General features: G+C 36.2%; 1 long non-coding RNA gene across 1 annotated transcript in view; it reads left to right on the top strand.

The window, feature by feature from the left end:
- LOC121071320 overlaps positions 1-13459 on the top strand; it is a 375849-nt gene that overhangs the window by 291200 nt on the left and 71190 nt on the right. The window contains exon 8 of the long non-coding RNA XR_005820526.1: positions 11259-11357. This is a non-coding gene — a long non-coding RNA (uncharacterized LOC121071320). The remainder of the gene's footprint in view (positions 1-11258; positions 11358-13459) is intronic.

Genomic DNA, 13459 nt, shown 5'->3' with positions numbered 1-13459 from the left:
ATGATTTCTGCTTGGCTGTTAGGATGCAGAGGTTTTGATTTTTCTACCCTGCATGTATTTCAGGATGGTGATACCACTTAAATGTTCTCAACTTGGAAACCAGAACTATGGCTGATCTAGTTGTTAGTCATTAGTCTGTTGAGTCTCTTTTATCAGGTTAGTTTTAATATAAGTTCCAGGCCTTGATCTTTTATCCCTATGAGGAGTTGGTGGTTCTATTAAATTGAAATCAATCTCGTAATATGATCTTTTATAGCTTTTTTTTCCTTAACGTAAGATGCCTTTGGTTCTTTTAGTCCCTCTGTGGAATAAATGAGGATAGTTCTTTTTTAAATAACTAAGGTCTGAGGCTCTAATACCTGTCCTTCTGCTGGACTCAATTACTTTCATACTTATTTTTACGTTCTCTTTGCATGGAGAGGCACTGATGTCATAAAGTGTGTCTCTCCTTTTAAGATCCTCATCAGTGAGGAATTATATTAAAGTAATGAGGCAGAAATTAGCTGGGATTAAAGAGTTGTAAAAAAGGGAAATTGCCAAAAATGAGGAGGTTTTCTATGAGCACAAGTATCTAAATACAGTCTTCATAGAATAGCAATAAAATATGATCTAGTGATAATAAATCTGTAAAAGGAAATAGTATTTGGATATATTTCCCATTTTCTTACTGTGATAGAGGAAATTGCAAGAAATTCATCGCTGTCATCACAAAGTCATTCCTTCTGTTTATGATTGCTCTGCTTAGTGTTACTAAAAAATAAAATTGGTTTACTGAAAAAACCTGCTATGAACCAGTCAGAGCTCACTCATCTCCTAAACAACGTTATTACATATCCTGAACCTCAGGAATGAATATAGGAAGGTGAGGGGGAACAGGCAGGCCAGTGAGAGCATCTGCTGAATGTCTGCTCCATCTCCCCGTTTTCACATGGAAATAATACATGACAGTGTTTCTTGCACGTTCACTTCCCTTGCAAGTGATTCCAATAACCACAGTGGTATCAACCTAGCATCAAAACACCGGGGAAATCTTCATAATGATGAGCTTTGTGGATATTTAAAATGGGGGCAAGTTCTGTCTGTTCTTTGATAGAAGCGGCAAGGAGATGTTTATCCAGCCATTCTTCATCTTGTTCAAATTGTGTTGCAAGAAGAGCTTGACGAATACCTCGGAAATCAGCTACTAAAATCCCCGCCTTGCACAGTGAATAGTCATACTTCTACCTTTCTTGTGTTATCTGTAAGAGACTCTTGCCTTGTTGCATATTGCAGGCACAAACACTTACCAGAACAGGTTGTCTTCATTTGCTAATATTACATTTTCTTACGTGAAAGTCTTCCTGAAATAGCTGTTTATCTTCTGTTAATGAAACAAAATCAACAACATAACTGATCTGCCCGATCACAATTGTCTTTCAAAGAAGAAAGGATGTATTTTTAAGCTTTCAAACAAATCTAGAAATATTAAAGTTGAAGGTAACTCTGAATCTTGGCTTTATGACATGTTTCTGTATCCATGACCTATAAACTGTATGCATACCTGGTTATAGCTCTGGTCCTCTGATACGCACCTACACCACAAGATGTGACCAGGAGATTCACTGTGCTGTCTGCTGTCCATTGAAATTAAACACGGGTGCTCAGGGAGCGGAGGAGGGAGCTTCAATGAAGTCTTGTAGATCACCTGAAGGAGATTATTGAGATGATGCCTGCAGGGTACTGTGTGAGTGAACATATGAATTGGACTAGAATTTCATGGAAGCCTCATTAAATTAGGGCTATAGGCCAAATAAAGAAGTTCAATCATATCAACATGACGACGGAACGATTCACAATCTTTTGTTTTTAAATGACCAAAGAGGCATTGAAGAGGACTGAAGAGTACAAAGAGTAATGGATTTTCTATAACATGATTAAATTTACGTGTGTAAGTTAGGCAGTTTACTGGATAGCTACAAATGCGTGTAGTGCATTGCCCACCTAGTAAATTTTACACAAACTCTGCCCAGTATTTCCCCAAAGCACTTAATTCAGTCACATCAAAGCCTTGTTTTTCCATAATGCTATTCCTGTTTTTCAGCAGGGGCTATCATGTTGACAAATTAGAACTCTTTAATTTTTTTCTTTATGTTAAATTGTTGTCCCAAAAAATTTCTGCTCTTTCTTATAATGCAAAATATTTTTATTCTCGTCACAATAAGAAAAAAGTGGAATATCTTGCTCAAGTTACAGAACAGGTGAGGGTAAATTATTAAATAGAAAAAAAGTATATATTTCAATAGAGACAGGAAACGGAAGACTTTGGACCAAACATTAACTATCTAGTGGAAACAATCTGCCAGCCACAGTTACAGTAGCTACTGTTACCCTGTTATAGCCAATTTATGGAAGAAATGCAGTCATGTTCACAGTGCTACATGTGAGTAGGGCCAGTGCTTAAACAGAATGGCTTACAGGTATAGTAATGGACATGTTTGGAACAGGGATGTTTTTCTGAATTTATTGAAATACAGTATATTTTATTTCATTCTCCCAAACTGTTAAAATATGCTATTGCAGCATGAGTAGCAGTGGTACATCTGCATCATTTTTGTTGAGTAGATTTTTGCATTAATATAACCGGGGAAAAACCTTTCTTTTGATTACTATGAATCCCGGTTCATTGTTCGAGAACAATTTCCGATGTGGTTGTATTAAGACCAATGTAGTTACCTGTGCACAAACTCTAAAGTTTATCTGTGAGAATGCAGCCATAGTCCTGTTTTTTTTCCCAGAGGTATTCAGTCCTAATGTACCTGTATATGTATGTACACACCTGTGCTTGCACCCTCGCAGAGAATATGCACTATGTATGCACATGCATTCACCTACATGTCCTTATAAAATATATATAAATACTTAGACATTATTTAAATTCTTTTAATATGAATCTCTCTGTATGTACCTGAATATATGCAGGCCGTATATGTGAATCTACTGTGTACATGCATTTATTCCAACACACATTTGACAGGATAGCTAGGACTCTCTAAAATAGACATTTGTGCTGGGTTGTGAAGGAGACTGTTGCACTCATTCAGGGAATGCCTTCTCAATTTCACTATTTCACTGCCATATTTCCATATTTTATTTTTTTTATTTTTTATTTTTTGATAACTTGATAAGTGGAAGAAATTAAGTTCCTGATGTTGTGTGATATGCCCATGCCCTCCTACCACAGGGAATAAGTATGTAAAGAGAAATACGTGGGGAAGAAGCAGCCTTTCTGCCCCAAAGAGATGATAAAGGTGTGATAAGGAAGCCTTGAGCAGCTCCTCCCTTGGCGATGTTTAACAGCAGGAGCAAGGGGTTGCTAAGTGGTGGATCCTGAGGGGAGTTGCAGGTGGGAGTTAGCCTCACAAATGAGATGAGACGTTAAAGGACCTGATGAGAAGAACTAGGAATGATGTGTCTAGGGAATATAGTGCTGAATGCGACCTTAACTGTGCACTTAACCTACATTTCTTCAGTGTTAAAAACATCTGTTGAGTTATATATCCATATTATTATTATTTAATCTTGCTTCATAAAAAATCTGCTTCAGATTAGACAGGGAAATAGTACACATCCTTCAGATGAGTAATTCTTACAGCTCCACAGTGGACCGCTTTTTCAGACTCCACAATGGTAATGCTAACATGGTTCACTTCCTCTGTGTAATGATATCTGATTTACAGATTCATAACACAGTGAAATAATTGTTCTAGTGATCAGCAGCGGATAGAAAATCCCCTTGGCATGCAGCAAGATAATGGGGAGAGCACGTAAAATCAAATGCAGGCTGAAACAGCTTGTAGTAATAGCGATATCTGTACCTTTAAAAATAGCAGTTGTAGTTAAAGGACACAAGCAGGAAGTCTGTAGGTAGAAATAATGTGATTTATTAAGACTTTATTTTATGTGAACAGGCATAATCACAAAATGCATGTGCCAATATATGTAGATAGATTAATTTTAAAATGAAGTAAAATGATTTCCGAAAGCAAAAAGTGAAAAACGACACTTTTATTATATTGACTGGCATTTAATTATTTAAATGCCTAATGTGCATTTTGCTTTTGGATAATTAGTTGTCATTTTCCAAAAGCAATTATATTTTAAATGTTACCACAGTTTTTCGAAGGGAAACTTAGACTTTTGTTCTTGTGGTTGAATCGGTATTCAGATCCAAGACTTGCACAAAACGCGTTTTCCTCAGAGGAATATGTATGGCAAAGAGTGGTAATACATGGGCAGGGTTTATCTCTCTCTGAAAAAAAGAAATGATAAATAAGAATTTCTAATCAAGCTATCACATGCTGCTGTGCCAGGTACAAAGTGATTCTTCTGACTAACCTCATACATACTACGTGAACACATTGTTTCTCCTATACCTGCAGAACTTCCCACTCTGTTATACGGATGAAAATGGGGTTGCTTCAGTTCTTGTACAGCAGTTTCCCCCATGTGGCTTGAACTTGTGTCCCTCTGCCAATTATGTATTTACTTAAATTATTCTACTTTCATCCTGTTTTAGTTCATAGGGAAGATTACTCTCCAGTACGGGTAACAGTTCAGCTAGAAGTTCTGAGCATAAATGAGGGAAGTTAAAATTATCACAGCAAAATTTAGATAACAATATATATTTTTGCTGTGTAGAACACCTTGTAGTGATAGCTACTGTATGGTATGCGGGCCCAGTCAAAACACAGGTGAGCTGTTGAACCATTTAGAATTGCAGGGAAATTTCTGAGAATTCGCTCATAATAGGCTCGTAAAGGAGCAAAGATGAAGTAGCACCACAAGCTTTGTGTTCCAGTGCTTTCCCTTTCTGCAGAAGTAACTAAACCATGACTGCCCACTGAAGAGTGCTTGGTGTACTGGTAGCAAGGGAGTGCAGACTGTTCGAGTGCACCCAGCTCCCAGGAATGAGAAAATGCAAAGTCAGGGCTGCTGCACATGCAAATGCAGCATTCAATCTATTGTCTCACAAAGTAATGTATGGGAACTGTTGTCCACTTGTGGCATCTTTCCTGAAGGTCTCATAAGTTGTTCTATACCAAAGTCGGATTAAATGAAGACTTTTCTAAGCTATGTGTACAATGAGGAGAGAATACCTTCCAGTAAAGACATTCACCTGCAATGTCAGAAACCCAAGTCAAAGCGACATTCAAATTGGAGTTGAATTTGGCTTTTTTTCTGCTTTTATCTATCCACTTGGAGTTTTTCCATTTGCTGCAAATTGATATTCACTGGGCCAGAGAGTGCAAGTGTGATTGATAAGAGCATATATATATATATATATATATATATATATATATATAAAAGATACGTGTAATATGAACGTTCAGTTCCTGCATTCTTAAGACTCAGAAGATTTCAGGACGGTCCTAATAATCACATGTATTTTAGAGTATTTTAAAAAAGCAGCAGTTAAATATGGAGGGCTCTGTCTGTCGTATTCTTTTTGCTTATCACAGAAATGGAGCCAAGGGCAGTAGCTTTTACACGTCCTGCTGTGCCACAGCACAGAATGTGGAAGTTTGCCGGTTAAGATTGTTTTGGTTTTGATGAATAAACCACACAAAAGCATTGAGCCAGGCTGCTGCTGGCTGTTATATTACCGGACAAAATGCAGTGACATTCTTCATGTCCAGATTTGTTAAGACTTTGTGTTTCTTTCTCATTGGAAAGGTGACAGCATTGGCATGATACGCGAGTGGCCTAGTGCTGAAGGATGAATGGCTGTTTTATTACCCCTAGATCTTCCTTGGAAATATGTTCCCTAAGGACGTGGTTATACAGTTGAATCTTTCTTGGGCAGAGTGCAGGACTTCCTTCAGAAGCATATGCCTCAAATCTAAAATGAAACTTCATGCTTAGACTTTGTAGCAAGACTGTTGTCCTCTCCTTTTTTCTTACGACATCTGTAAGGGAAGATTACAGGAAAGCAGGCAAACATCTAAACTGTTCTTAATTGCTATTTATACTGCCTTGGCAATGATGAGTTTAGCTATATTCCCACTTTATAAATGACATATGTAATTGGGTTAAACAGAATCACACACAACATTTTTTGGTCAATTACCTCTTAAATTATGTATGTTTTCTTAATTTGGAAATGCAATTTTTCTTCCACACATAAAGCTCTTTTCTAAATATGTACTTAGTATATCTGAAATGATTACTTGTATTTGTACACAGAAGCTAAATTGAATAGAGTTTTTCTATTATGTGTATACGTTTCTATAATCAGGAAGACACCTTTATTTCTGTATGTATGGGGTGTTCTCTGAATAATGGACAGAAATCAACGTGTGTGCAATTCTTAGACAAGGAAAATCTGAAAACTAAATGTGCTCAGTCAGTATACTCATATTTATTAAAGTTAATATTATCCGAAGGATCAATTATTTGAATTTATTAGAATTTCAGTAAGAATGTTTGTCTAGGTAAACGCATTCTTGCCTGACACCTTTAAATACATGTAACATGAAATCTCGTTTTACAAAAATAATTGATCTCCACCATGAAAACAGTAACTGAAAATGTTAATAGTTTTACATTTGCTCTCTCAGCAAAACAAGGTCAAAACTAATCTTACAAAAACATGCATGATATGTATGATTGCTATCTGTTTCACAAAGCTTCACTTTGGAAATATCCTTGAAAAGGTTTGTGTAAATGTCTGGTTTCTTTGCTTGTTTAAATTGATGTTCCTCCTCTAACGCTACTGTGTCTATGCTGATTTGTACCAAATAATTTAGTATTGGATTCTTACTGTAAACAGCACTGTTCACCCTACAGAGAACAGCATTTAAATGTGCTCAACATATTTAATTTTCCCAAATTCAGATTTGGGCATGAGCCATAATAAACAGTAGTATGAACTGGCAAACATTTTTACTTAAATGCTATTTTTTCCATAATGTCAATTTATGATATGATATTACTTGAGTTAGAAATTTCAATGTCTAAGCTTTTGAAGGAATATTATTTTTGTATGTCAGTGCAATCTATCACTTTACCAGACTCAATCACATATCTGCATTACTATATGGGACAGAGGATCCCCAAGAACAGGGAAGCTTGTAAATTGTGTTGTACAAGAAGGATTCTGAAAATAAAATCGAATGCGATTTGTTATTACAGGTTGACTCTTTGCTAAGAACAAAAGTGGTACATAGTGCCATAAAAATATAGTTATCAGCATTGTAATTTTCTACTACATAAAATGCTGGAAAAGCTACAGGATGGAGCTGATGACAGATCATGCAAGCGTTATGCTAGCTTATTTTTTTGAGATGCACAGGGATTTTCTGACATACAGTTTATACTCACATCTATCAACGTGCTGTCTAATGAATGCTTTTGTTTAGGGTCACTCAAAAGTGTGCTCCCCTCGGTCTCTTAATGGCTTGCATTAGGAAGTGCATGTCATCTGGAGAAAAATTCCTTCATGTGTAGTTTGCTCAGAAATGTTTGCACTGTATTTCCATGTTTTTTTCATTGTTTTCCTCATCCCTCTTTTTCCTCAGCAGCTTTGATGAACATAGCAGCGTTAATCCATTTTAGAGGTTGTGAACAGGAGAATACTGTCTTACGTGTTTGATTGCCAGCTGTTTTAAAACAGTCTTACTGAGTTGTTACGCAGTTTCGTTATCTCACTATCTTTCCTCTATAGTGTCTTAAGTTTTTATGGAGGCAAATGAGAAAGCACAATGAATTAGTTTTAGCAGTCAAACTCTTTATATTTAAGTGCAAATTAAAATTTATTTCATTGTAGTGCTGTAGGTAGGTCTTGTGTCTTCAAGTCGCAATGTCTTGACAGTTATTTCAGTGAAACTAATATCTGAGTGGCCTAACTTTGATTATTTTTACACAGGGGAAACATGCTTAAGTTGCAAGGAGTTACCAATGCATTCTTTCTTCATGTAAACCTGAAAAGTCACTATATAAATGTAAAGTATTTGGACTAATTTTCTTTTTATCTTCTCTTGCCTTTGCTGCTGGCTTCCTTTCTGTACCATGTATTTTGCTTCCAGCATGGGTGATATGGTCATTCTACCACAGCTATCAATTTCTCTTGTAGATAGAAGATTATCGTGCTAAATCTGCCCTGAATTTACTTCTATCCTGCTGATTGCTATACCTTTTAATTAGATTTATATTTTTCCTCTTTTTAAAAGCAATCTGTTCTCAGGGACTCCCACACCACTCTCTGCTGGAAGGCTGTGTCATCATCTGACTATATCAAAAATTAAAACTTCTAATTTCTTGTTGCATTTTATTCACAATTGTTCTGTACCTATCTACATTTGTACTGATAGAAATACATTTAGGCAAGTAATGATGTTAACGCTCAGCCTCCTCATTTTCTTTTTTTTTTTTTAATTGACTAATCAAGTCAGTCTTTTTTAGGGTCTGCTTCAAAACAAACTTTCAATTCCTCTTTCCATCTAAGCAGGCCTTTATACTTGTTTCAATTCAGTTTATCTATTTGTAAAGCTATATTCTAGGTGAAATTTCATCAGTGCTCCAATCGTACTAATGTTTCCAGAGCTACAGTAAGGTATCTTCTTTACGTTAGATTGCTACCAGTGCTGTAAAAGTAATGAAGGATGTGCAATTCTAAAGGGATACTACCTTTTCTGTTTTTACAGCCATCTTTGTGTTTCTTGGTAATTTTTGATTTTCTAAGTCATTCTCGTCCTTAGGCATTTCAGATTGAGCTCCCAACTTGTAAAAAGTTTGGGCATTTTGCCCAGAATTTGATCTTGCACAGTGTATATTTGAACTTCATTCCTTTTCTATTTCAGAGTTTTACAGCATGATATATTAATTCTCTCGAAGATTGGCAATACCTCTTACGTGCTCATTGTCTGCAAATCCTGTTAGAACATTCCTACTTTTTGTTTCAGGACCACGAATGAAAATTTACAGTCTTACAAATCCAATACTTAAGGTTTTCAATTGTAGCCTCATATTCCCTTTTGACCTCTCCTCAGTGCATTTCATCTTGTTTATTTTCTGTTCGATTTCTAATCCGTATCATGTCCAACTTTGTGTGGCACTGTAAAATAGTGATCTGGACAACTATGGTGTCATTTGTCTGACCTCAACAAAATGCAAGAATTTAAAGCAGATCTTGAAGGAAGAGATAATGAGAGCAGTTATAGGGTTGTTATAATTGCTGTGGTCTAAGGATATGTAATTAAAGAAAAAGAGATAAAGAAAAAAGGGTACAAAATGAACCAAAGATAAATTGTCTGAATAATCAAATGGCTGTAAGTATGCCAACTGATTTTTCAAAGAAATGCAGCAGATTTAGTCTATCTGAACTTCAGAAGTTTTATGACTCCTCTTTCTAGAAAATCAATTGTCATTTTGAAGTCTGTGGCTGTGAAACACACAAAGCAAAGAGCTGCTTCTGTCTCCTACCTTGGCTCAGGAATCGTAGAAGAAGAAAATGACTCTAGTTTCTGGCCTGCTTTTTCTGGAGAGGAGGGGCATGTTACTCGTCATTGCCACTGTTGACGCATATAGGGTCCAGAATTGATGACAGTGGGGTCTGCGTATGAGTGTGCTTTCAGTATTCCAGAGTGGTTACTGTAAATGCTTTGGGGGTAATAAATATATCAAATGATATGAATAAGTAACCTAGTAGATAATTTATTGGGTCAAGGCATTTATTCCTTTTCGTGACAGAGAGGATCTTCATAATGAAAATGGAAACTCCTGTTTCTCCACCTTTGTGCTGTTGTCCTATTTTCTTCTTTCTATGTTAGTCCTCTTTCTTCTGCTCAAGGAAGCAAAGATTCTTTCCTTTCAAGCCCAAATGAGTAACATCATTTGAAATGTTCATATTATTGAGTCAGAAGCAAAGAAAAAGTGACTGAGAAAGGACTACAGGAAGCTAATTAGCTGTAGATAAACCATTCCTGGCTGTTTGTCCGGTCTGTTCTCAGCTTCCAGTAGAAGACTTCATTTTAGTACATAAGCCAAGTGTCTGCTTCAATTTATGCCCATTGGTTGGTGTTGTTTTTTTGTTTGTTTGTTTCATTTTCAAATTAAATATGGAGAACAGTTTATTACCTTCCTCTTTTTGTCAGCATTTTAGTACCTGGTGCCGTCCCCTCAGTTGTCTACAGTCTAGACTTACTTGTATTTCCTGTTTTCCCTTGAGTGCATTTTCTAGAATTCTGATTATATTTGGTGCTTGTGCGTGAATTTTCTTAAATGGGTTCCCATGTCTTTTCAAGTGGGATGTCCCAGTCTTGACCCAGGACTTCAGGTGAAGTTTATCAGTGTTGTGTAGAGCAGAAGGGCTACTGGGGCTGTTTCATAATGCTACTTTTATGCTTTGTCAGAAGAATTACGCATTTCTCAGGCACAATACTGGCTGAAAATAAGTAAATAAAAGACAGCTAGCTTACTACGTGACTTTCCCAAGTTTTTACAAAGATTTACAAATACTACGCTAGCAAAAATGACTAGCATTTAATTGCACAGCTCAGATCCTTCAGATTTAGCCAAGACCCTAAATCCTGTTGATACATACTATTTACACAGCCCTAGCAATTTGTTACTGATAATGAAACCATAGAGACACACAATGCTGTGTCAGAACTCAGTAGGCTGAAGTAAGATTAGTTGGCTCAACATTTCCCTACCTGCCAAATCCTTGCTCAACATTGCTATCAATAATTCCATTTACCGGCATTAAAATGCAAAATGTGAACTATCATGATGATATAGCATTGACTTCCCACTAGTAAATACAAGTAAATACAAGTAAATTTTATTACACGAAAATAAAAAAGCAAATACAGATGTGATGGGAAGGTGAAATACATTGTTTTGCAGAAGGTCTTAACTAAATATTTCTTCTGCTTTCACTCTGTTTACCATCTCATCTCCCTGTTGTGATGGCTGAAAATGTAGTAATAAGTAGAAATTTTCTTGATGGATGGTTTATTAGCAGAAACAAAGGGAAAAAGAATCCTTTTAAGAAAAGTTAGCACATTTTAGATAGTGTATCAATGCGTATGAAAATCTTGTACTTATTACCAGAAGTTAAAAATTATACTGTGAGCAGTTGTAAATTTTCCTTGTACTGTCAGGTACCATTCTTGCATAAAAGAATTTCTCCAAATTCAAGTTTTATTTTAACAAATTCTGTATTTGTACTAACCACACAACTCTTGCAAGTTAGAATTTCTTCCTTTCTGTTTTACCAGACTGTCAGGTGCATTACAGCTTGTATGGCTCTATGGTTCTTCTGTAGACGATTGCCATCTGCGCTTAGAGGCATTATTATCTTTCCAACAGAAGCCAAGGTAAGTGGCAAAGTCAAGGACTGTCAAGTGAACTGTGACAGACAGATGAATTTCTGCTCAGGAGTTTGCCCCTTTTTTTCCAGTGAGTTTGATTAAAAAAAAAAAAAAACAGCAAAAAAAAAAAAAAAACTGCATGGAGGGTTTGGACCTGCAGGAAGCCAGCATATCCCTCTAGAGCTTCTTTGTTAAGCTCTTGGGACTTATTAAATTTATCCTCCTTACAGAAATAAGTGTTAATGTGGGGGAATTAACAGAATTTCTGAGAAATTATATCCATACATTTCACCAAAATGTCTCTGATTGACCCCCATGTCCTTTCCAAAAAGTCCCCCATCTGCAGGTTTCCCACTTAAGCAGCAATAACCCTAGGCAGAGAGGACTTGCAGGATCATTTTTATCTTAGGTGTCTCTCCCCCATCATTTCCTGGAACCGCAGGTGGCACTGGGGACAGACATGCTTTACAGGGGAAAAAGAAGTGCTTTACAGGGGATATTTGTACCAAATATCCTACTTCCATGGGTTTGGTCCACTTCATATGGGGAAAGAGTATCAGCCTTTCTTGTACTACTGGAGTGATGGGACTAATTTTTAAGTAGCCTTACACCAAATCGCACATACATAATTGAAGATAGAACAAAAGTTTAAAACAGTGTTTCATGCAAACAGGTCTTGCATAAATGTAACTAACTCATATATTAATTAAACAAACACAGCTGTGTCATAGAAGCAGACGGTAGCCTGTTTGCAAATGCTTGCATTTAGCTGTGAGTTTCTTGTTCTTTCTTATTGATATTATCAGTAAATTGCTACACTTTTATTATGTTAAGAGCATCAATTTAGTGGGTGTCCCCTGCCAGTCATGCACTTCTGAGATATGTCAATGTATTTCATGTGGTGTTGTAAAAGATGTCAGAGAGGTGGTTGTGAAATGGGAATCTGGTATTATCCTCAGGAGCACTGTGCAAAGAAGCAGTTACTGGCCTGGTTTTTGTTTGTGTGTTATTTAAAAATAAAAATTTAAAAAAAAAATGCATGAGCTCACAGAGTATGTGCTTACACTAATGATGTAGCCATGTAGCCTCTGGGTTATGTAGCAAAGCTAAATCCTCGGACAGTGCTTGCATCAGGCAGTTACTGCATGACTGGATTTCATTTTGCAGGTACGTTTTTAATCATATTCAAACAAGACAAAAATTAATCTAGTAGTGTGTCTAACTAAAGGCTGTTATATAATAAGGTTGTGCCAAAAAAAATGCAGGTGCAGTCTTAGAAGGTGCTGAACCCTTTCCATGAACAGTTTATATCTTTCAATTCTCCCTGCAATCTAAACTGAATATATTGATGTATTCATCAGCATTGCACAGGAGAGATGGTCTCCACTGAAATGTAGTTTCAACCTCTACACCTGTATGTGAATAATTCCATTTATTATCCCGATTCTTAATAAACATTGCATCTTCATTCATAGACTCTTAATCTTTCATAAGATTACATCTTGATGTGATTCTTCAGCCTTGTTCCTTAGCAGGTTTTATTGTAGCTGCTTCATTGTATATGGACTGAGAATAAAACAGACTTGATGAGTTTTGGATAATCTTTTGTTGTTCAATCTAATATTTTGGGCAGTAGCTTGAAATATATAAGATTTTATTAGAATCTTTCATTGGCTTCTCATAGCTAAGCTCAGGAAAAGCCTTAAAATATAAATAAAATGCAAAAATAAAATAAAATTATTACCAGACAGGCAGAACAATATAACCTCAGAAATTAGACTCTGAGTTCACTGTCTAGCATTTACAGGAAATCCTCATATGGAAAAAACATTCAATCACTGTTATTTTAATAACTTGCAAGACCCTCTGTAGGGAGTTCATATATTCATTTCATATTGGAAATCACAAAATCTTGCTGTATAGTAATATGCCTCTATTCTCCCCACTTCCCCTCCAACTAGGTTAAGCAAATAAAATCTAAGACTTTTCTTATATTTCTTCAGCAAAGTAGTAACACTAGCAAGCCTTGCTTACTTTTTCTGTGTTGATGCAAAGTGCCCTCACAGTGTTATGCTGATGAATAAATCACTAAATGTGTAACAGCAACT

This window comes from Cygnus olor, chromosome 5 (genome assembly GCF_009769625.2).
Source record: "Cygnus olor isolate bCygOlo1 chromosome 5, bCygOlo1.pri.v2, whole genome shotgun sequence".
In the NCBI taxonomy this organism is placed as follows: domain Eukaryota; kingdom Metazoa; phylum Chordata; class Aves; order Anseriformes; family Anatidae; genus Cygnus; species Cygnus olor.
The sequence above is the reverse complement of the archived record's forward strand: the minus strand, read 5'-3'. Positions and strand labels throughout refer to the sequence as shown.